Below are 26,057 nucleotides of genomic sequence, written 5' to 3'. Positions count from 1 at the left end.
ATTTACTGGGAGCAATGCCCAAAGATATGGGACATCTAAAAGGGAGGACACAACACCAGCAGATTACCGAGGAATCCGGCTGGCCTGTGTTGCGGGCTACTTCAACCCTGAGTGAGCGGCCTTGGACAGTTGTTAAAGCGAAGGGCAAGAAAAAAGGGCGCGAGTCAATGCAAAACATTGACATCAGACTGACAAATAGATTTGAGCCACTTGACCCTGGCCAAGAATGCTCATCCCCCACCACCCTCGAACGGTATGAAACTAAATCATACAAGAAAAAAATGGGACCCCAAATGTTAATAGTTGGTGATGGAGCTGTCAAGGATGTGAAATGTTTTTGCCGTTAGAAGAACACCAAAGTACTGTGTTTTACCAATGACATGGTGTCTGATTTCTTAAAAAATAAGATTTTAAATGTACTATTTATGTTATTCAGCAGTCCAAAAAGAAAACACTGGCCTTGGTGACACGGCTGAAGGACAAACAGATGCAGTTGTTCCCAACCAATCAGAGAAAATGGATGGATGAATGTATATATAATGGATTAATGGATGGGAGCTTATTTTTTTTCCCATATCACATGACTGAGATGAACGTTTTCACAGAGGCACAAGCGGATGCACCTGATTTTCAAAAGAAAACATCTCTGAGTGATGATTATTAGAATATGTTTTTGTTCAGTCCGTCTGTGCTAGCCAGTACCAAATGGCCCCGTGGTTAGGAACCTCTGGTCTCACCAACACAAATGGATACCCTATTGACATGTTCCAATTGTCTCTATCACTTATCTTTAAAGCATTTCACTAATCAAAGAATCCTTTAAACCTAATGACCATTTACCCGAAATTAAGTTGCATAATTTATTTCATCTGCACAAACACATGCAGACACACACACACACACACACACACACACACACACACACCAGTGACTATATTAAAACAATGCATTTTTATTAATAACACTGTTGTTTTACAAATTAGTGTAAATGAGGAGACTTGTGTACACTAGATCTAGGCTCTCAAGTTAAAATAGCTTTCCTTCGATAGCCCTTCTAATGCCTTGAGGTCAGTCTGATCATTAAAAAATAGATGGAGTCCATTCGAGCTTGCTATCTTGTGGCCAAATACTGGTAAATGTTGACTGGGAGGATATCAGTTAGTCACCTCAGTAAGAGCCGGGTCACTCGGGAAGATTTCCATTCCTTGAAGACCCCGAATGAGCTCTACACAAACATGAGCAGACTGATGGATAGTTGGATGGCTGGAGAGGGAATGAGTTATTGAGAGGAGGCAAGAGACCATCCTTATTTATTGTTCATGCATTTTTAAACAGTAGAGCAATTGGGTCAAATGAGTAAACAGGACTTAACTGGGGGCAGGAAGGAAAGACGATGGACCACAGGATCAAGCGATGGGGATATCACAGTAAATGGAGTGAAAAAAGAAAATGGAAAATGTTTTTATCTTAAAGAACTCCAAAATTATGTTAATCTTTACAATATGTGATGGGTTTTTTACCACTAAACTTGAATCCACTGTTGTCCTGATTATTCAATTCTACCCTTTATTTTTGAAAGTTTATAATATTCTTACAACAGTATTATTTACTGCGATTGGCTGGCAACCAGAGATGGGTAGCCAAATATTGTACTCAAATAAGTACTGTTACTTGACAATAATGTGACTCAAGTAAAAGTGTAAAGTAGTGCTCCAAGTAATTGAATAAGAGAAAGAAACTACTGAGTAACTAGTTAGTAAATTTTGATTTATTTTTTAAATCTGAGCATGAATTTCAAATAAAATAAAAATAACTAAATTAAATATATGACTGTGCAAATGCAGATATTGCTGAACAATATATAGCGCGGCTGTCACGACTCACTTTGATTGGCCTGCGAAGCCCAATAGAAGACTTTGTGTGCGGACATGTGACCTTCTTCTCTCGTTTGATTGGTGAACTTGAGTCAAACATCACTGTGGTAATCACAGCGGATTGGGGCCGTGTAGTCTAAAACGAAAGTCTAAAAATAGATCCCACACGCAATTATTGATAAATGAAAGTAGCGAGCGGCATATAGAGTATTGTAACGGAGTCAAACTACTGTTTCTTCTTGACATAAATACTCGAGTAAAAGTAAAAACTATGCTTCATTAAAACTACTTTGACAAGTACAATTTATCCAAAACGTTATTTGAGTAAATGTAAAGGATTATATGTCGCGCGTTCCTACCCACCTCTGCTGGTGGACCAGTTCAGGGTGTACCCCGCTTCCCGCCCGAACTTGGCTGGGTTAGGCGCCAGCACACCCGCGACCTTAGTGAGGATAAGCAGTTCAGAAAATGGATAGATGGATGGAACAGTATTATTTGTCATTTGAATCACTATAGCTTTAATACTTGCCATGCGTATTCAAATGATGGCAAAGAAGCCCTGCAGCTGACTTGACATTTGACCCTTGCCCTTTCAAAACACACACACACACACGCACACACAGCCCGGAGCATATGACTGATGTTGCCGATATTAGCGCCATCTCCACTGGGACTGGAACTCAGCAGTGAGTGTATGTCCAAGTGACAGAGGGACAAAGTGTTGTGGGGGGAGAGAATAGAGCTGGATTGATCTGATAACTAGAAGCTAAAGTCAAGAGGTCTATGTTGACCTTTCACCTTTTGTTTGAATGTGTGTGTGTGTGCGTGTGTGTGTGTGTCATATGCAGCTACATGCGATGAGGTGAGGCAGGTGAATACATTTTTATCATCAAAATTGGTGAATTGTGTCGTTTGTTGTTATCAGGTAGCGGAGAGAGAAGAACACAAAATGGCTTAAACACGTGCCTAAATTAAGCCGCCGCACGTCAGCCCACTGCTTTATTCTTGGTCTGCTAATGCTCTTCCTCTACACAACTAGCATATACAGTTGTACCTTGACTTACAGCTGTATCAACTTACTCTATTTTTCCGAGTTACAGGCCATTGCTTGGTCGATCTTTTTGCCGTGTTGCTGTTAAATTTAAACTAAACATTATCTTTGTTAAGACAGAATAGTTGTAACATCTCTTATACTGGAATAGGACCTACGTGCCCTTTTCGAGCAGGTGTGTCAAACTCATTGTAGTTCAGGGGGCCACATAAGGCCTAATTAGATGCCAAAGGGCAGGCTGATGTAATAATAAATAGCGATACATTTTTCCCTTCGTATGAATGCAAAACAAATCAACTACATTAGGAAACTATACATTGAATGAAATTTCGAAAATTATTTTACGATTCAGAATATTTTGCTTCAGTTTAACATGTACAATGTGTGCATAATAATGGATCACAGTGATTGTATTTTAAAGCACAAAACTTATAGTCACAGGTATTTGGAACTGTAAAATACAGTGCACTTTTAAATTAAATCAACTTTTAAAGACCTAGTTATTATTACCATTCCATTTTTTACAGTATCATAATAATTCTCAAAATTATCCTTAGTCCCCACCACCACAATGTCTTTTGTATTTTTTCACCTTCAAATAAATCCTGCGGGCCGAACTGTACCCCCTAGTGGACCGGTTTTGGCCCGCGGGCTTTAATGTTTGACACCATGCTTTAGAGTATTGTTGGTGGTAGCACTGCTGAGTTTAGTTAAGTTTGCTACAATGTGACATTCAGTGATACAGGTGCATTATTGAACAGAATATTCTCCCACTCGATAAAAGCACAAAAGGAAATGGAAAAAAAAAAAACTAAGCAAGGACGAACGTTTTAAAATTGTCGGGCACTCATCAATCTTTCCCCAGATCAATTTTCTAAAGGCCAAGCGATCATGAATAAAGCTTGAATGGGGTTAATCTGTGGAAATTATTTCGTTATTAATAATAATTTCTCAAATATCTAATGGCTCGTAAAGACGGACCGTATCCCTAATCAAAGCTGATAGGAGACTCCGTCTTTGTACATCACAAAATGTCCTCCCCTTGATTGCTTTAAGTGCTGTATGGATTTATTCCCGATGCATACTCTCCTGTGAAATGTATTCAGCTGATCGTATGCATGCATATTATATAAACAGCTTGCCTTGATATTTTTCAGTTTTTTGGGTTAGGGGTCCTCGTTCTACAGCAATTACAGTAGGCATGGGATATATTAATGTGCTCATAAACCTTTATTATTTTGCTTTCAAATCAAAATATATTGGAAAGTGGTTAATTTGAGTCTGTGTGTGTGTGCGTGTGTGTGCGTGTCCATGTGCACACGTGTGCAAGGGTGTGACAGGTACTCCTTACGTTCTGTTTTGACAATCATATTGCATTGAAATTGTTCTGCGTTATTTTGCAGTGCTTGTTTGTTTATGTGTGGAGAGGTTGAGACAAGCATAACGAAGTAGCAGAAAGCTGCCTTCATCCGCAAACCCCTTAAACAAGCAATTATGGTTAATTTGTCCTTTAAACAGGCATGGGAAGTCATTTGTCTGAAAACACACAACCACACACATGAGCACAATGGGAGAATATTCATCTCTAAACCTCCCCCTTCACAAACACTTAGAGCTAATTATTGTTATTAACATCATGGTTGAAATCCCTCCACAAGGACATGTCAGCACACTTCAACATCTGCACCCTTTTTTCCTTTATCGAAGAAATGAAAGGAATGGGGGAGGAGAAGGTGGGAAGAAGTGACACATAAAGATATCTTGGGATCACCTTGAAAAAGCATTATCAAAATGTACAACTCGTCCAAGTCCTTTTGTTTAACACACAGTGACAGTTTCCCCACAATCGTAATGGTCTCTCAAAATGCATTGGGCCAATCTATGCATGAATATTGATTTAGCCATAAGCAGCGCCATTCCTATTATCGGCAACACTACGCTTATTGTATCATTATTTTAGTCACCTGCTATCATGTACAAGAATATGACAATGGTAATATGTTCAATCTAATTGTAAGCTATAAAACACTGGATAATGGCTTGATTCATATTCATGATCAATGCCACACAGATGGGAAAGATCAATAAACCATGTATGCTTAACGTACATAAAAATGCACATGAATTGAGAGAGCGGTGTTGTGCAAACTCCATGGGAAATTGAATGAGCTGAGCTACAAGTTAGTCTACATTTTACAATAGTTAGTTCCTCCTAAGAAATTTGATTGGACAAGAGTCTGTCCGTTAGTGATCATATACAGTACAAGAGCCGTGGGTCTTTTAATGTTATATACAATGCCGCCTCACAGGTCTTGTGAACCGTTGATTTGGCCAACATCAACAGTGATTATCTAACATTACTGTGGGTTGTTAAAAACAAAGACGGACATGTTTCCAGATAGAACATTTGATTTAGGGAATGAATACTCGAGAGGTGAGGACAAAGGCACATCGATGACACATTAAGCATGTTCGTAGCCTATACTGTCCGTAGGTGTGAATGCGAGTGTAAATGGTTATTTGGCTATTCTGTATGTGCCTTGCGGTCGACTGGCTGGCTTTGTATCACATGAAACGCTTAATGCATGTAGCCTATGCTGATGCCCATCTTTTTTCCTAGCCTTAGATTCGAAGAGATTTTGACCAATATTTACATAAAATTAATCTTTGGAAGTAGTGGACTCTGAGATCGATATTGAGAAGAATAAACACCAATACAGACACACAATAAACTGTCTTGCTCTTATCTCTAATGCATCTGTCAGATTACGGGTAAACCCTTTTGATCCCCTCTCCCCCACCATCTCTGACAGTTGGCTTGCTGCTCACTGGTCCTAAATGAATTCATATTTCTTCTGGCCACTTGAATTTGTCACTTGACTTCTCTGTGTAATGTTCACTTCATAAAGACTGCAGTGCCTGCGTGTGCAATGTGCTCGCAAACCTGCATCACACAGTTGTGTCTTGGATGAAAACACATGGCTAATAGAGTCACCGACTGTCAGGTTGCCAAGTCAGGCAAAAGGCCTCCAGATGGCCTCCGTGATGAACCTGTCAAAGGTGATCTAATTTTTCCTTCAAACACAATATAAAGAGCTGCCGATTCATGACGAACACAGAGAAGAAGAAAAGAAAGCAGAAGTTTCAAGCCTGCAGCAATATACAAGGTCCGCCTGGCGTCCTTGTAAAACCACATTGATCTTACAAGTGCAGTTAAACAGAATTTGTCTTCTGGCTAAATCCCCAAGCATTTAAAAGAAAAGAGTACAATACCATCACGTGATCGGAAATGATTATTTTCAACTGATTGGTATCGGATGAAAAAGATTGTTTTAATTCTTTGCAAATGGAGCATTTCGCGCAGCGGAAAGCACGCGTTTAGGAAGAAGTAAAAATCATCTTTTTTTTTTTGTTGTGAACACATGCACATTATTATTTTTTTCTCTGAATTTGACCTATCACAGCGATGGACACAGCAAACACACACACCTCTTAGTGGCACACACTGACGCAGGGGGCTCCTTACAAGCGCCCGGGGACAATTTCGGGGGACCTGAATCTTGTTCAAGGACACCAAGGCCGTGGGGCCGAGGGATGGTAGGGGTGGAGGTGCTGTCGGTGCATTTTCTCAAGCTCTTTCTGCTGGTCGGTGTCTTGAACTGGGGTCCACACGATGGCAGCCGATGCTCTTAACACAAGTGTTTTCTAGTGTTAACCACTTGGCCACGGCTGACCCTTCAGCACGACTAATTTAATATACCACCTGAAAAACAAAAACCCAGAGACTACAAGTTTACTGCAGCTACAAAAAAAAAACTCTGAGCCAACTGGTATTGAAACAGACTTTGCAGAATAAAGAAGGTACGTGACCACTTGCTGATTCTTTTCTCAGACGTGCCTGCCTTGGAGTTCATCTTTGTGTCTGATGTCACTGCTTAGCATCATAGCACAGTGCGTTGATTCTAGTTTTAATTTACAACGCGGAACTTTGCATGCCCGGCAGCTTCGTGGCTCACATATGATAGAGTGATTCTTAGTAGTTGGGCAATAAAGAAGGAAAAAGTTCACATAATTTTGAGGGGCAATGCCTGAAATATGAAGAAAGCCATGGATGATATAGGACTACCGAGTCTGGGATGTTTTGCATACACGTTTCAATGTGTCGTGCTTGAGCTATTCGCATCTGGAAGATATCCAGATTAACATGCCAATCGCCAGCCAATCGCAGGGCACATATAAACAAACAAGCATTCGCGCACACATTCACACCTAAGGGTATTTCAGAGTCTTCTATCAACCTACCACGCATGTTTTTTTGGGATGTGGGAGGAAACCGGAGTGCCCAGAAAAACCCCACGCAGCCACGGGGAGAACATGCAAACTCCACACAGACGGGCCCGGGATTTGAACCCCGGTCCTCAGAACTGTCAGGCAGATGTGCTAACGAGTCGTCCACCGTGCCGCATCATATTATTACAAATTGATGGGTGACTAGTTTGGAAATATTAAATAGATATCATTTTATCCGTGCATAACAAAGTATTCCAACCCATGCTCAGTTGATACTACATAAGGTTCAATTTTCACAGGGTGGTTATAACTTGGATTTTATGAATTAGTGCAGTTAGCTTTTTTTTAATACCACAAAAAGCACATAAGAGTGTGTGCTATGTGTCTATGTCTAATAATTATATATTTCTATTAAATGAGCTCTTGGAGAATATGGCACAATAATATGCAGCATAAAATCAATGGCTTGTTTAATTCAAACGGGAAGGGGGGGCAGCCGTCCTTGTTATCTCATTTGACACACCATTAAACATCTTCAGGAATAAACATTATTTTTAGCTTGATCACAGATTCACCAGGCACATCACTGCTATTAAAGTAACGTTGGGAAAACTCATCGTTATCATTGTCTAAATATTTCTCGACCTATAATAACTGTGTATTCCAACACTGTCGTCGCGTTGTTGACTGACCAAATACACCATTGTAGTGACCCGTGCATATCTCTGTATCGTGAGCATACGACAGTTGTACTGCGCAGTAGTCGACAGACTCTGGGCTTCCTCTTTTGTTTTTCTACAGACATGTCATTTTGTATATGTTGCCCTTGATAAACTTTCCCTTAGGAGATGTCAGAAATTAATTTCTTTTGGTCTTTAATTGTAGAACATGTGCTGTGATGCCCCCCGAAAACATCAGCCCCCCATCCATCCCCCCAACACTGCGATTTTTCAAAGCTATTTTAAGACAATGTGTGATTATCTGTGACATTGCTTGACATGTGCCTCAAGGCTGCTTCTGTCTTCACTATCTCCGCTCACTCCCTCTCGTCTGCCTCTCTCTTTCTTCCTGTCTCCCTCTAATCAAAAAGCCAAACCAGGCAGAGAGCTCAGAGCAAATAACAAGTCACTCCCTATGGATGTTTGAAGATGACGGAGGGACCGGAGCGACGAGGGAGGAAATGCACTCTGACTGTTCCCTGTCTTGAAGTCAACACAATATTTTATCCCTATTGTTGCACCAGTTTTTCTTCCGAATTTCTGGAATTTTTGTTCTTCTTGTGAGCCATAGGTGCGTTTTATGTAAGAACACATGACTGATTCCAATCTGTTTACGGAGATTATATCCAACGGTGTAGGTATTACTAATTGTGCACCAAAAGGTAGCATTCACAAATGAGATGTTTTGACCATCAGCACATTATTATCCCATGACGACAAGGACTCGCTCACTGCCTTCCAAATGACATGAACATTGGTTTTAAGCTTTGATTGAGCAACTGAAAGCTTTGGTCTAAAAGAACAGAAGCAAAATGTCTACACTGGTGTTCAGTTGCCTCCAATCTAAAGCTCATATGTTTTCTATCCAAATTCTCAAACCAGCTCATTAAGATGTTTTGCAGCAGCTCTGGCAGGCCAGACACGTGATACATGTTGCATCTGAAGAGAGTACAGTCATGAATTGTAAAGCTAGGAGCACACGTGCCACCACCTTGTGCTGGTAGTGATGCCCAAAACATGGTCCTTTTGTGTGACATGGTGTACTAATTCGCAACACTATGACGATCATGCATCGGAAATAATCGGCTACCTGTGGTACTCCTTGTACGGGGATAACAGTTCATTTAGGGCGATACATCTGCATTCTTGCCTGAAGGAGTGTAGCGTTCCTATTGTTGAGTTGGTGTATGTTGACGTATGAGGCTGGAGTTTGTTGCATCATCAAACTTTCAATGTGGCGCACTCACAATCTCAAGTGGGGACATCTCTATGCGGAAGAGGACAATGCGGAATCGCAGCGACTGGTGCGTGCGTGGAGCTTTATCACTACTCTTGACCGGTGTGACAGCAGACTATATGAGCAGGTATCCTTATTAAATACAATATGAGGTGTTGATTCTCACATGTGCCTTTGTTGCGCCGGTATGCTCACCTCGCCACAGACCGGTCTGCCAAATTGGCAAACAGGCATAGCGAGCCTTGCGCTCGCACGAAAATCAAGATACGGCAGTTTTTGTGCTCTGCCGCAGATCTGCCATCTACGAAAATAGAGCCCTTAGTTTTTCTCCGAGTGCACTCACGTTGATCTAGTTGCGCCATGAAGTACGGTAGGGGACAACCACTCGCTTCCCCTTCATCTGTCCTCCACTGACCCATGAATCGAACATTGAATGAACAGCATTACTTTGAGATGCTGCATAACTTAAGCTTTCCTCACGGAGTTGTTCTGTTTTTTTTTTCTTTCAATGATACAAAGTATAAGAGCCACTGAAAAGAAAATAATCATCGCATTATGAAGGTGTGATGTTACAAGAATACTATCTAACTTTTTGTTCCAATCTGACAGTTCAAGCAATGTATTGGGTTTCCATTTTTCAGAATAAAGCGGTATGCTTGTCTGGTCTGAGAGTGGCTAGAAAGCCAGATTATTATTATTGTTATTATTATTAGAGCAGGTTGCAATGGCAGTCAGTGAAACATTGATGAAATTACCCGTCTACCTTCCCTCAAAATGTTGCTCATGTATCATAGCCGAAACAAATACCACGTAATTACATAATTAATCAGATCATGTATGTTTCCTCTTCCATCCGTTCATTTTTTTTCTTCGTTGGTACAAGAGTCAAATGCATGTAATCACTGGTTCCGTAATGTAATCGGATCAGGGCCATGTAATTCTTCATTTTCCAACAGCTCCCTGGAGCAACGGATCTGAGAGCGAGATGAATGTGGATCCTGTCTTTCCTCTTGTCTTCCCACTTTGCTTTTACTAAATGCGGCTCCTTCAGTGTGGTTAACCGCTTGGCCGTGTAGCCGCTGGCACCTGCGTCTCCCGCCACAAGACGATATCTCTCCTTCTCACTTGTCTCTCCATCTATTTACCAATCCATCCATGCCCCCACATCCCTGTCCTCCTCCTCCCTATTCTCTTTCCTCCTTCTCGTCTCCCCCAGCCACCCTCTCCCGTCGCCTCCTCCTTTCTCCCTCCAGTGGCGACACCAACCATCAGGTCCCATCTATCTGTGTGTACGTCAGCAATTAGAGCGCTGTGGCAGCCAAATGCCAGCCATATCCCCAAGCTAAAGCCCATCCCCTCCCTGCTCACACACACACTCACACATGCTCGAAAGATGTGCCCGACAAAATAGCAGGAGAGCAAATCACAGCATAATTTACAATCTCGCTGTGCTAAAATCTCATTATATCACAGACATATGGATATGGCGGCATGCACGTCTAGGAAGCCGGAACTATAAATTCTACCTGTCGTAAATTATTAAAAAGAATGAAAGACATGACCATTGTCTGTCCAGATTAGCTGTAAATCACAACTCAAACATGCGGTTTGTTTAACAAATTAAGGACCATGTGTGAAAGCGCCTTGCAGGGTATCAGTCGGACAGTTGGTCATGTCGTACCTGAAAATAGGTTTACTGGACCAACTCATGCAACAGACGGGAGTTTGTCCAAGGAGACCTCTCAATATAGTTCTACACCACACAAATCCAGACATCATAAAACCTCTACACGAGAGCACATTCCCAATCTTCCGCCATGTTTTCTGTTTTCAAAAGAATGTCTGATGTCATCCAGATCCAAAGCTTTTCATGCCCCCTGCCCCACTTCTCTGGCCCACACCTCAGCCCCCTTGTTTAAGACCTTAAGAGGTCAAATTTCTTTTCGGGGTGTAAATGCCAAAAGACGATGTCAGAGCATGAGGGGGGCCGACATAGCTCTGCTGTCAGCCCAAGTTTTCGAGCTTTATTTTCATGGGGTAACACTACGCAGAAGCGGGTTAGACCCATTGTTGGAAATTTCGTGGACCGGCGTACTCCAGCGAATGTCAAAATAGGGACGTCTGCGCTGCTGTGGGCATGATCACAGCCAACTCTAATCCTGTCTAATCAAACGGGCTCCTCTCATTTCCTTTAAATGCGGCCTGCAAGAAACGCACTCACAGTCTTCGTCATGGCAAGGAAACTGATTTGCTCATCTCCAGGAGGTTGAAGCACGCAAAGCACGTTCATACTGAACTGCAGGCAGATCTCCGTGAGGGGATGATGTAAAGGTTGATCACAAATCTCTGCGCAGTGAAATGGGCACTTAGAGACTGCCCTCCCACCCCTGATCGTTCGTTTGCCCCCCGTGCTGGCCAGTGGGATGATTTACTTTGTATAATATTATATAATGTATTATTGATTGATTGATTATTCAAACCCCCAACCTCAAATTCGTCTTATTATTATTATTATGTAATCAATGAATTGATTCAGAGGGTTTGATGCTTACTGTTCACATATTTATGAATGGAATAAGTCTGACATCCACCACACACGTCTGCAGAGCTCAGAATCTGTCTGCCTGCGCCCAAATCAAATTCAACAAAACCAGTGGTCTACCTACTGTCCCAGATTTAGACCTGGTCCCAGCAAGGGTGAGTTTAGACCAACTTTCTGCCTCCAAATTGTCACTGTGCCCAGGCACATTTTAAAGGACACATCCTCGTTGCGCCAGTACACCCAGCTTGACGTCTGCCAAACTGACAAACACGTGCATGAAAATCAAGATCTGCCAGCTTTTGTGTTCCTCTGAGTTTGTCTTCAAAAAGTCAGTCCATCGCTTTTTTATTACCTAATTTTTGGGGAGCTTAAATAATGTCACCGAGCTGTTATGTAAATTGAGGCATCCGACGAAGATGCATTTTCGGGGTGTAGCCATCGTTACCTTGCTAACTGCATGCTGGAGTGGTCAATGGGTCTTGCTATGGAAGCTAAATGCAGCTAACTCAAAACTGAGCAGCATAGCCAAACGAAACGAGGTCACTTTGTCCTTATAACTGTCCTTTTCAAATCTTCTACTGCAGATTTGAAAAGGACAGTTTCACACCACACACCCACCCGGCCGCACCCGCGACCACAACCACACCTCTGACTTCTGCGTTAACCATCCATGAACAGGATGTGAGACGCATCTTCAAACAACAGAAGATTAACAAAGCGGCAGGCCCGGACCATGTGTCCCCATCCTGCCTCAAAGTCTGCGCGGACCAGCTCGCTCCAGTCTTCACTCAGATCTTCAATAGATCTTTGGAAATGTGCGAAGTTCCATCCTGTTTCAAACGCTCCACCATCATTCCAGTCCCCAAGAAACCTGCAATCTTGGGTCTGAATGACTACAGGCCTGTCGCTTGGACATCTGTGGTCATGAAGTCCTTTGAACCTCTCGTGCTGGACCACCTCAAGAGTGTCACAGGTCCCCTGCTGGACCCCCTGCAGTTTGCCTACCAAGCGAACAGGTCTGCGGATGATGCAGTCAACATGGGACTGCACTTCATGCTAGAACACCTCGACAGTGCAGGGACCTACGCGAGGATCCTGTTCGTGAACTTCAGCTCAGCGTTCAACACCATCATCCCTGAACTCCTTTCAACCAAGCTTCTCCAGCTCAGCGTCTCACCTGCCGTCTGCCAGTGGATTTACAGCTTTCTGACGGGCAGGACACAGCAGGTCAGGCTGGGGGAGGCCACCCCATCCACACGCAGCATCAGCACTGTGGCGCCCCAAGGTTGTGTCCTCTCTCCGCTGCTCTTCTCTCTCTACACGAACGACTGCACCTCAGCGAATCCGACTGTCAAACTCCTGAAGTTTGCAGATGACACCGCTGCCATCGGCCTCATCAAGGACGGTGACGAGTCTGCATATCGACAGGAAGCGGAGCGGCCGGAGCTGTGGTGCGGCCGACACAACCTGGAGCTGAACACGCTCAAGACTGTAGAGATGATCGTGGACTTCAGGAGGCATCCTTCGCCACAGCTGCCCCTCACGTTGTCAACCGTCGAGACCTTCAAGTTCCTGGGAATTACAATCTCTCAGGACCTGAAGTGGGCATCCAACATCAACTCCGTCCTCAAAAAGGCCCAGCAGAGGATGTACTTCGTGCGGCTTCTGAGAAAGCACGGCCTGCCACCGGAGCTGCTGAGACAGTTCTACACAGCGGTCATCGAATCAGTCCTGTGTTCTTCCATCACAGTCTGGTGCTGCTACAAAAAAGGACAAACTCCGACTGCAACGGACAATCAAAACTGCTGAAAGGATTGTCGGTACCCCCCTACCCACTATTGAGGACTTGCACGCTGCCAGAACTAAGACAAGGGCGTGCAAAATCCTCTCAGACCCTCCGCACCCCGGTCTCCAGCTCTTCCAGCTCCTTCACTCAGGTCGGCGCTACCGATCAATGCAAACTAGAACTAGTAGACATTCCAACAGCTTCTTCCCTCTTGCGATCAACTTCTTAAACACCTAACCTATAATTCCATTATAGGTTAGGTGTCAAGCTGACAATTTTTTGACTTGAGTTCGTTGTCACATTTCTGTGGGGCCAATGATGTATTACTCGTGCACTCACTGTAGTTGTCTCTCCATGCTGCACTATTTGCATATACTGGCCACTCATGCCAGATTAGCATCTGCTCCATTTGCACACTGATTGAGGAGTATCTGTAACATTTGCACAACCAACATTGTCCCAGATGATCGCACTACTCGTCACTTTAAACCGCATACACTCCTTGAAGTCTCAGCGCCCTTTGCACAATGGTCATTGCACCGGACTATTGCAATATTAGTCATTCGAACTGCTCTAAGTGCTAGAGGACTCTGCATCTTTTTGCACAATTGTTTTTTGTCAATGTCTTTATGTCTCCAAAGTGTTCTGTAAATTGACTGTCTGTTGTACTAGAGCGGCTCCAACTACCGGAGACAAATTCCTTGTGTGTTTTGGACATACTTGGCAAATAAAGATAATTCTGATTCTGATTCTGATACAGTATAGTGGGGGAGGAAACTCGCGGTAGAAAGTATATAGCCCGGCCCCGTGACATCACGGGGCTGTGTTTTAGCCCCACCCACAAAATCAGGAACATTCAGATGGTGAGAAAGATGCTTTAGCTATATCTCAACAATATATTGGTATGTCTTTGCGTATGTTTTCAGCACTTACTGTATGTTTTCAGCACTTACTGTATCTTCAAACATATTTAATGTATTTAGAAACAAAACATGGATTTCTGTTTAGTGCGACTTGAACAAGACATGGTGAAATCTTGAAGGGGAATTTTAGATGTACCGTATGTGGTAGCTAAATATGCACAACGCTCGGTAAAGGTTAGTGAGATCTGGCTTCCGGTGATTATTTTCATTCAGGTAGAAAAAAAAAAAAAACACTGAGATATCCCTACGTGTGTATCCTTTTTCAATGCACAAACAATCTGTGCATCTGAAATGGCTTTTGCGCTTGAGTTGAGGACAGGAGCAGTGCAGATGCCTCGGCCAGTGAAACAGGTGCTATCAAAGCGCTTCCTTGTCAATACACACAGAAGCAGCATTTAAAAACATCAGGGGGTTGGACTAAAGGGTTGCATTAGACTTTGAATAGAGAGGGATCTAATACATGGATGGTCCTCTTCCTCAGTCAGCCCATTGACTCCAAACTGAGCCTATTAGCAAGACAACAAACCACTAATGGCACTGCGACTGCCACTACTGCCCCTCATGTGTATGGAGACCACCCAGCACACACACACACACACCCACACGCAACTCTCTTCACTTTTCCCACGCTATACACCTAGACATCAGTATATTAAAGGGTGACACTAGATCAAAGTGTTGGGGGCGATTCAAACACCCTATTGACTGTAAATGTGTGCTATGGGTCATATTCTTATACAGGACTTTGAGCAATAACAGTAAAAGGCATTAGTGTACAAAAGTAATAATAATACTTAAGCAAGACACCCTCAGTCTTATTTTCAAAACATAATATTTGTTGCATTTGTTTGTGTGCACAATCCTTACTGACAGACCCCACTGAAATGCACTTCTTGCATCACGGTAAAGACAAAAGTGTATGATGCAACGCCTAAAAAGGCTTCAGGAAAATTGTGTGACGTTGCACAATTTACATGCGTTGCCCTTCAAACGCTACGGATACGCACGTTTGAAAAACAAAATATTACTTTAAAATGTTTATTTCTTAGGAACAATCATTGCCGTTTGAATGATAACAACTGCCAATAACTCAAATACTCATATCAGTAAAACATTAATTCATATTTTTACCAATATTGATGAAATCATGCGAAAATCACCCATATAGTTGTATGACACACGTTAACATAATGTGCATGTCATTTTTCTCAATTATACATTGTTTCACACTCGCTTAAGGTCATCGAAGTTTGTCATGTCTAGAAGTCGATGACATGCTCATATTCTAAATATAAATACTAAATATTATTATATAAAAATACTCATTTTTTTCTTTCTTTCTTCTTCTTCTTTTTTATTATTTAAACCTCGCGGAAGCTGCACGTATACACACAGAACCGTTGGTTATACGTTTTCAGACCATGACGACTTTTTAGTCACACACCCAAATGTCAGGTTTATCACCAAGTGGGCAAAGTCAGCAGCTTCTTGCTTTGCTTTTCACTTCCACGTGTGACCAGCAGGGGGCGGAGTACAGAGATTTGACAAAACGGCGGACAAGCAGACTTCTTTTAGTCTTCACTGCCTGGCCCCCCACTCAAAAAAAAAAAAAAAGAGCATTTGGTTCAGTGCTTTTGTCAGTAACACCCTCCACACACAAGCATACAGCAAAGAGCAGGGATTTACAGAGTAGCTTTTGTTATGTCCTAAAATCAGGCAAACCATAAAATAACGAGGATGGTCACAAAGATCACATCTTTTTTTTTTTTTGGTATATGATAATTAAAGCTCCAGCATGACCAAAAGGAGGATTTTGCAGAAGTAAAAACCTCCAACCTGCACTGTTGCAGTGCCTGGTAGCCCACCTCTTCGGGTGAGGGGACTTCATTGGCTTTATGGCAAGCTGTCCGTCCAACGGGAGAGAGAAAGAAAGAGAGAGTGAGAAAGAGAGCGGGGGGGTGGGGTAGGGGGGGGGGGGGATAATTCATTCACTTTGCGCACAAAGCTGTTGAAATCGCCCAGGGGACCAAAACACCAGACAGACAGACAGACAGAGGGGAGAAGAGGCACAGAGGTGCTGAGGGGGCGCATGCGTTCGTATCATTGCGCGTTTTGTGAAATAATCCGAATGCAATTAAAAATAATAATAATAATAATAATAATCACAAACTGGATAATACCCCCATTTGCTCGATGCGACAAAATACCTGGAAATCGGATTTTTGCACCCCAGACCACTTCCTCGTATGGTTGTAGTCGTTTGAAGGACTTTATAAACACTTCTGTTCAGTTCGAACATGTTCCTAAATTGCGTTATAATGATGTATCAAACTTCCCGAGTGGTCGCTGGGGCGTGCAGGTCCACTTTGAAGACCCAATGACGTCAGCCACAAAAGCGCAGACATCTTTTGCCCTGAAATGACCAAGATGAGAGGGAAGAGGGGTCGGGCAGGTTGTTTGGAACCAACTGTGTGTGTGTTCTTGGCTTTTTATGCGTCATAGAGCGACCCGAGCACTGCGCGGCAGCACTGCGCCTCCAGTGCGCTTTTGGACCCTGGACCCCCACCCCCACCCCCCACTCACACGCTTAGCCGTTGAGAGCGCACCACCAGCACCACCCCCGCCTCCTTCCCCACCGCCTGCCACCGTGTCTCGCGCTCCCTCGGCGGCTCCCACTCGCCTTTTCCGCTCCGTCTTTCAGCTGAGGGGCTGCACGCGCACGTCGCGCTACTGATAGCCACTTTACACTCAGCGTGGAAAGTCAGCCTCGCTCCCCCCCCCCTCTCTCTCACTCCCTCTCTCTCTCTCTCTGCTACGCACACACATTGTCCTCCTTGTGCAAGCGAACGGTGAGGTGTTAACTACTTTTTTTCCCTTGACGTTATCTCCGGTGCTGCGGCGCACGAGCCACCGCTACCGTTATTTGGCAAAAAAAAAAAAAAAAAAAAAAAAAAAAAAAAAGAAAAAGTTTTGGGTTTGTTGTGAGGATTAAAAAAAAAAGGAAAAAAAAGAAAAAAAGAAGAAAAAGCCGGAAACTGAGGAAGGTTCCACACAGACGTGGTGGATTCTGTCACGAAGAGGTGAGTAACACTTCTTCACCACTTTCTGTGTTTGGAGCTTACAAAGTTTGTTCCAACTTTGTTGTTTTGTGGGGGGAACGTTGGTCGTATTTTTAATGTTTTCTTTGGAGGGGGGTTTGCGTTTTTGACTCTGGTCGCCAAGTCACTCCGAGGGTCCCTTCGGACTGGGGCATTTCTGCGTGTGCGTTCACGTCCGTTTATGTCGCTTTTAGTGAGTGCGTCTCTTCGTTTGTTTGTTTGTGTTGTGTTGTGTTGTGTTGTGTGCGCGCACTTGCCGGGTTCCCAAACAAGTAAGTGTCCTCCTCCAAACACTTGATGAGGATTCTAGCGCGCGCGCGCGGGTGCGTGCGTGTTCTCGCCTCACAAAGATCTACAAAACGTGCTTATACGCACAGCACATACACACTTTAATACCTTAATAAAACAATATTACCTGTTCGACTTTCTCACAGCGCGTATTTTGGGGGAAGCGGGAGAATTGTTTGTGACAACATGTCAAATCATTTCATTCCCCAAATGGGAATCTTTTCTCTCTCTTTCTTTCTAAGCTTTTTTTTTTTTTTTTACAAAATCAAAAACAAAAAGCCAGACTAAAGCTATTTTATTGCTTTATTCCCACCCCTTTTTTTTTTTCTTTTTTTTTCTTTTTTTTACTCACAGCAGGACTCCTAGCACACTTTGCGGTCGCATTTTGTTCCAACCAACAAGTTACAAACGCTTCTGCGCATTCTTAATGGCGACATATGGCTTCAACGTGCAGCATGCTCTGCCTTTAATTAAGAACATTTTGGGGATTTTGGACGACAAAAAAAATGCATCTTGGATATATATAAAAAAAAATATATATATATATATATTTTTCATGCAAATTCACTAGATTTCAACCCTATATATAGAGAGAGATATATATAGTTTTGAGTTCGTTTTGGGTATGTGTGCAACATCGAAGGAAAGCATTAATTTCCAAATAATGACGCCTCCCAATCACGCGCGTGCACGTGTCCACCCACACGCACACACGCTCACATAGGCCAAGAGTATAGGGGAGCACCTGTTAACTGGGAGTCTGCGCTATAATTTACATCCCCCTCTAAACAAGCGGCGCCCCCCCCCAACACCACCACCACCACCACCCTCCCCGGGGTTTTTCCAGATTCGTGGCCGGCCACCGCGAGCCAAAAACTGGCATCCCCAATTACCACCTCCGGTTTCTGCGCCATCACTTTTACCGGTTTACATTTGATTAAGATTGGACTTGCACGTCTCGTGAAGAGCGGGGGTATTAACTTGCTGGACTTTTGGTCACATTTATGACGCCTTTCGGTTAAAAACCACAGCGGCCGCATCAGAAAATTACATATATATAAAGATTTTTTTGACATGAAAAATCTCAAAGATCTTAGCTCTTTTCTTAGAAGATTTCCATTTTGTACGTGCAACTTTTAACGTGGTGTCATTAAATAAATCTAATAAAATCTAATTTTTAAAAAAGCGAGATTTGAGACAATTCGGCGTTGGAATACAAAGCCCCGAAACAGGAAGAAAAGAAGCTCTGAGAGCAGTACGTGAACGCATCAGACAATCAACAACGTTCCACTTTAGTGAGCGTGTTGGGGAAAAAATAAAAGATAAAGCGGCTACGCATCAAGTGATCATGGCTTTGATTTCAGTGATGGATGACTTGAAATTGATTTATTGATTGTCGGATCAATCAACCCTGACTTCAGGAGAGCAGGAGAGCCTGTTTAATTTCCAACTAAATGCACTAAATAGACGATATTATCTTTGAAATGTGTGCTAATAAGTAGGCTGTTATGGATATGAATCGCATGCGGCGCTATGAAAACTTTTCTTTTCTTTTTTTCTCCCCTTCAGTAAACGCAACATGAATCAAGTGGAGAAGATAAACATGTAAGACACATAATGCATTTTCTTCATTAAACGAAATAATTGCACTTTCATGAATTTCTCACGATGATGATGATGATAATAATAATAATAATAATAATAATAATAAAACGCTTCGATGTCCTAAAGGCAAGTTAAAAAAAATCAAACGAAATGGAATGCATTTTATTTATTTATCACCCATTTAGGCGTTCGATAAAATCTGGATTCAATCTCGGTTCCAACCACGCTCCCTATTATTATATAATTACTCTATTTTATTACTGCACTGCATATTAATCATGATTTAAACAGGCGAGCACGATTGAGGTGTCATTTTAAAACATTTTCCACCTTCTTTTTTTATTTTTTATTTTTTTTGCTTCGCTTCATGATGTCAGCCTGTGTGCGTGTCAGTGCGTCATCTTATTATTTCCCCATTTACTTTTCCAACCGCACTAACGAGTTAACGACCAACGCCTTTCTTTACAATTAAACAGACTTCCACTTTCAGTGGTCGCGTAGCCCTCTGCAAATGTTCAAGACAAGAGTTAAAAGCAATATTGTCCACCTTTTTATTTATTTTGTTCCCCCCCCCCCCCCACAAATTTTATTTTATATATGCGCGTTATTTAGAATCCCGAGCCTTAAAGTATTGGGATTAAGCGGATACAAAATAAATCGTAAATACACTATATCCAGAAAAAAATAAATAAAATTCAGCACACCTTCTGTAGTTATTAAGATTTCCATTTTAAACAATTATCTTTCTTGAGGAGATACTGCGATCATTTATTGATTTAGAGCAAGCCTATAATCATTTCGGCCCGTTTCTTTTTTATTCATTCGTACGGGAATTAAAAGAAGAAGACAAAAAAAATCCCGTAACGTGGCAAATGATGATATATTTTCGGAGCCCATTCGCCGTCAGTTTTTATTACTCGCCATTGATCTCCGGGGGGCCCCGAGAAGTGAACTAAAATTAATGTCCATTTCACACCTCCATCCCGGGCTCCATGGCGGCTGAGAGAAGAAGTTTATTTCAATTGGAATCCCAGGACACAAAACGTTCGGGGCCGGGGGTTGGGGCGGGGTGGGGGGTGCGGGGTAAATCAGTTGAAGATGGTTTTAGTAAAAAAAAAAAAAAAAAAAAAAGAAAAATTAAATAAAAAGAATCGATAGTTTAATATCTTAAGTTGCACAAAAAATGGAAAAAGTGAAAATAAATGCGTAAATAAATATAAGAAAAAAATGATGATGATTATTATTATTATTTTAACTAACAATAGGCGTCTGTGGTCATTTCTTTCCGTTCGAAAGACATGCCAAATCGATTCATAACCGTTTTCCAATATACTCATATTTGGGAATGTATTAATGAATGCGTCATTGCGCGCATTAACCGTCATGACACGGACAGTAAATTAAACGGAGATCGCTCACTCGCGACTTGTTTGATCCCCCCCCACACATAGTCTATTAAGTCTTATCAATATGCACTAATTCCTCATTCTTTATTATACGCCACTCCTCACTTCTTTCCCCTGATAGGCAGCCCCCCCCCCCCCCTCGCGGCTCTCTCAGGTGTACTTTTTTTTATTGTGCTGCCTTAATAAACGCAGCACCCGCACTCTAATTTGACAAGGGGAACGTAATTGAAATGAAGGCGTGCGCGGGTAAATAACAAGTGTTTGAACCCACGCGCAGCAGGGAAATGCGCCCTGCGTGCGCTGCGCCTTCCACATCCTCAAACTTTGTGTTACTGCGGTTCTCATCACCATCATTCAGCCTGATGCGCTGACTTAACAGTGGCTATTGCAAGCTGTCACGAGCCCAATATTTGTCATTTCCCCCCGAGTAATGGCAGCATCTGCATTGCATCTAAAACTTTTTTTTTTTTTTTGGTTTTAATGCAATCTTGATTTGTCCAATATGGAATTTAAACTCACATTAACAGTGTATTTTTCCCCCTCCCCACTCACATTCCAAATATTTAAGCATATTTTGCCAATTTTTATTGTTGCTTCCATTTCCCCTGCGGAGCTCATTCATTATGACAGAAAACACAAGACCATTATGTGGCCATTGTCCACAAAAGAGAGGGAAATCTGCTGGAGGTTTATTGTAAATCAAATAATTCTCTTTATTGATGACAGGAAAGGGGAGTAGCTTTGGGTCAGTCATTTTCTATCGGATGGAAATCACTCCATGGAGGTGACGTACACTGTGCTTAATGGTTTGATTGCATTGGAGCAGGCAGGGAGTACAAATGCTGTTGTCGGCGCTGTTAAAGGTTGAATATCACTGGCAACAAGAGAAAGTCAGCCAAGCAGCCTAATGAGGGGGAAGGAGTTGTGTCGGATGTCAGATCCTTTCTGTATCGTCGGGTGTCTCTTTCTCTCACTTTGCCCCCCACCCCGCCAGCACATCATCTCTCTCTCAGGTTTCTCCGTTCATTTGTCAATTACTCACACACACACACACACACACACACACACACACACGCACACACAAACGGACGCACACGCGCTTTTGAAGCACATACAGTAATCGATTGTAAGCAGTCGGAATCTGTGTAGGTTACTTTGCATTTTTTCTCCCGGACGCCGGCTGGGCATCCAGGCAGGAGATGATACAAGGAGCCGGATCCTCCCACACATGGACAAACAACTCCGTCCATGTGCATGTTCAATATGGTATCCGCATTGCACACTTGGCTGCCTTGTGATAAGCAAATCAAGATCTATGTTATTATGTTATCTTCTATGTTATTACAGAGCATCCTCCCCCTTGCACATTCCTACATGTGTGTCTGCTTTTTTAACTTTGACCTCCATGTAAAAGAGGTGTCAGCGCCACGCAATGAAGTCTCCTTTTGTTGTAATCGTCCCGATTAACTCCGCAATTGAGGACAATTAGGGGGAAACGTGTGAGTGTTTACACATCCCGACAGTTTTGCCTTGTTAGACTTAATCGGCTTGGATGTAGCTTGTTGTTCGAACTAGACAGCGAGCCTCCTGCCTGCCAGGCCGCCTGCGTGTGAGATTAGCGACCGCTGCTGTGCGCGCCGACGCAACGCGGCAATAAAGAGTCATCGCGGGGCGACACGGTGCCGCACACGACAAAGGGCAGATAGCGAGCTCACCTGTCAGTCGACAAAGGCGGCGGTGTCATCTGTCAGCTGGTCGGGGTCGTTTGCAGCGGGCAACTTGTCGCTTGTAGGCCATACTGATTCTTCTGTACAGTGACCAGGAGAAATGATTTATTTGCCACTGAACGCTTTGTGATTCATGTCCTATGAACTGAGTATGACGAGAAAGCCTTGCCCGAGGCCCAGGCCATGACACAGAGTCTCCAAATATCCCCAGAGTCTTCGTCTTTAAATCCTATTTTGTTATTGCAGGGTTATTCCATGGTATATCACATTGGTAGGACACAGAAAGAAAGAATTGCACCTGTTTAGTTATATTATTTCTGCTCTCAGTGAGATGAATCACTTTTTTTTTAGTCGTGGCACATACCGCAGAGCATGTTAGCTTGTTTGGGTTGTTCAAATCTGTGTCGATTCAGCTAGCGGAATGCCATTACCCAACTCACAAAGTTATACAGTATACATGCCTCCTTATCAAATCTTACTGTAATATTACTTTCTATGCCTATGCATATATCTCCGGCTAACTGTGGCGCCTGTTGACTGAAGGATATAACTGATATCATATAAGGGTTGGCAAAAGAGGCCTGAGAAAATGAAACGTGAGACTGATAACCCAACAACAAAATTCAGCTTGCCAAAAGACAATAATTGGGAAGACAACAATTATTAAAATAAGAGACAAAGTGAGGGGTGAGAAGAATGCACGTCATGCTTATTTACGAGGATGTTTGCGATTTGCCTCATTGGCATACACGAACGAGTAGATTGCAATAGCGTCGACTGTTGATTGGGATGGGACATCAGCAAACGCTCGAGGATGCGCGTCACAACACATTGTGGTGCAATTGCGCCTCCTGCAGATACTTGCAATAATAAATGACAAATGTATGAAAGCGTTACCCAATCTTGAGCAGTTAATCCTCGGAGTAGTCCTCGGCTCTGGTTCCTCGCCTTTGATCCTGAACACCCACTTTTTGACTGTGCTGTAGCCTATTGCGGCTTCCTCACTAAACATTTTGTTTAGTGGTGGAAATTCAATCACAGCTCTGCCTCTTACAGGCTTCCGACAACGATGTCATTTCCAAAATGGCTGACAAAGAGGACAGGATTAAACAAAACTTTTTTTTTTCTTTTTTTTAAATAAACCTCAAACACGTATTAAACTACAAACTGTGGACATTTCTGAAAATAAATAAATTAGTAGGTTACATTAAATTGGGCTCATTACGTTTTGACTGTCCCTCATAGGTGTATCTGCATGTGACTACAACTGCTTGCAGCTGCTTGGAAACTGCGCAGTAAAGCTTAACCGCCTCACTATGCAAGAGTCGGCATGTTTGCTTGCATATCCCATCACAAACATTCAACGGACACTAACGAGTGCGGTGATCAAATACATCGCGTTGCCACTGATAAGTTACCGAGTTCAAATGTAGAATGCTCTAATTTACCTGAAAGAGGAGATGCCAGCAGGGGATGGAGCAGGCAAAGTTGTTTTCATAGCTTTTGGACAGTACATTCATTTTATTCCGAGGTCAGTTTAATTCCAGATAGAAAATGCTGTCTGTAAGTTTTTAACTGTCTTTCTAATGTGTGTCCAACAGAAGTTTCTCATGTATGTCATATCTTCTTCTAACAAATATGTGAGAACCAGTTTCACTTTTCTGAGCCACCGCCATTCTCTAAATATACAGAACGTAGACTGTGCACATACACACACACACACACAACAACATTTTTGCCTGATGTCTTCGATTTCCTGCGTGCATTTAAAAAATGTTAAGGTCAAATCAAAATTTTCTCTGTTCCTCTGCAGAACTTCGCAGATACATTTGGAAAACTGTCTGACAAATTTGGGTGACGATCACCGGTTGGTGTTTATTTGATTGCCAATACAGGATAATAAAATGTAACTTGTCGGCTACAACAGTATCTCTTTAAGGTAGCCATAACACTGATGTGTGATGGATCCCGACGCAATAAAAGATGGACCTATGCAGAATGGAAAACTAAAAATTGTTTACGCTCTGTACTCCAAAAAAACCCCAAAACAAAACAAAACAAAAAGCTTTAAATGAAACAGGGGAACTAAATGCACTGACACCAATCCAGGTGTGCAGGCGGCGCGAGGGCAAAAACCAATGGGATGACACAAAAAACATGGAAGAACTAGTGAAAAACTCACCAGATGTGTACAAATGGAAATGTGACGGATTGTCCATTTACAAAATCAAAGCTCTTGCTCCTGAATCTGAATCTGCATCAGAGAAGCTTGTGAAGTTTTGGTCAAGACTTACCAATTTCAAAAAAAAAAAAAAAAAATGAATTGAGAAAATTGGGTTTGGGCGATGTGAAACAGAAGGAGAAATTGAAACACTTAGCACAAGACACACAAGAAGAACTGGAGGACTTAGGTGAGCGGGACAGAGAGGAAAGGAAAAGAGCCCTAACTGAATGTGGGGCAGCTGAATGGCGGCAGACAGGCTGATCAATTGGAAGTTGGCATCTTAAAGACTGCAGGCCAGTGTTGCACTGCCACTTGGCCTGGGCCATCAAACTTGCAATCGTGGGGTTGAGGGATTGCAGGTATTCGGACTTGGAAAAGTAATTCTCTTGACAAACCGAAGTCATTCCCTGAAAAAGGCAGGTTCTTGAAGTGGTCTCTTGGGTCCTTTGTGACTTGTTTTGTTCTGCCACAGTAGCTCTTGTGTTGGGGTATGATGGACCCAAATGCATGAAAACAAAACAAAAAACAACACAGCTAGGGCAAGCAGTAAAAACAAGAAAAATGTTTTCATTAACGTTATTCTCAAAATACTAGTACAAACAGTCAGGGCACAAAACTTACAGCAGCAAAGCATAGGAATAAATCCACCAAGACAAAGGACTTGAATGACATGGGAATTGAATCCACAGACACTAATGACATAGGCGAGCAGTATATTCTGAGGGAAGGATCTTATTGGATGACATGAGGACCATGGCAGAAAGGAAGGATGGACAGGTAAAACTAGTAACACTAATAATGCAACACAAAAACAAAGCAGGAAAAATGACTCTCAATCGAGTTAGATATTAAGTGGGGTACACACATCGTGAAAATGGGCTGAATTTGCTGTATTTTTCATTCCTTCTGATCAAAGTCAACAAAAGCCCGATTCTCGTATGTCTCTCAAAGAGGATCTTGAGTGATGATGCCCTACTTTGCTTTCTTTTATGAGTGATTTTTTTCCCCCACAATCTGCTCGTAAAACTGTCCTGGCCGACAATCGTAAATGTTAAACCTGTTCAATTATTGCAATTCCAAATCCTTCTGCGTCTGGTCACACCAAGGTTGGTCGATCCACGGACTCCATGAAACTGAAGGATAGCCAATTAGGAAGGGTTCTGAAGCTCGTACTGTTCTCTGACACAAATAGAGGAGCAACTAGTTGTGTTAATTGTTTGTGTAATACGTCTCACAAGTAATTAACCCCAATAAAAATGAAAAGGAAAAAATTGCATCTGTAATGTA

General features: G+C 42.5%; 1 protein-coding gene across 1 annotated transcript in view; it reads left to right on the top strand.

Moving 5' to 3' along the window:
• The first annotated feature begins 17,368 nt into the window (after positions 1–17,368).
• The window catches only part of rnf220a (ring finger protein 220a), a 176,507-nt gene continuing 167,818 nt past the window's right edge, over positions 17,369–26,057 (top strand). The window contains exon 1 of the mRNA XM_061693486.1: positions 17,369–17,502. The gene's annotated coding sequence lies outside the window, so the exon portion shown is untranslated. The remainder of the gene's footprint in view (positions 17,503–26,057) is intronic.

Source organism: Phycodurus eques, chromosome 13 (genome assembly GCF_024500275.1).
Source record: "Phycodurus eques isolate BA_2022a chromosome 13, UOR_Pequ_1.1, whole genome shotgun sequence".
NCBI lineage: Eukaryota > Metazoa > Chordata > Actinopteri > Syngnathiformes > Syngnathidae > Phycodurus > Phycodurus eques.
Note: the sequence above shows the minus strand (reverse complement) of the source record. Positions and strands in the feature narration are given on the sequence as shown.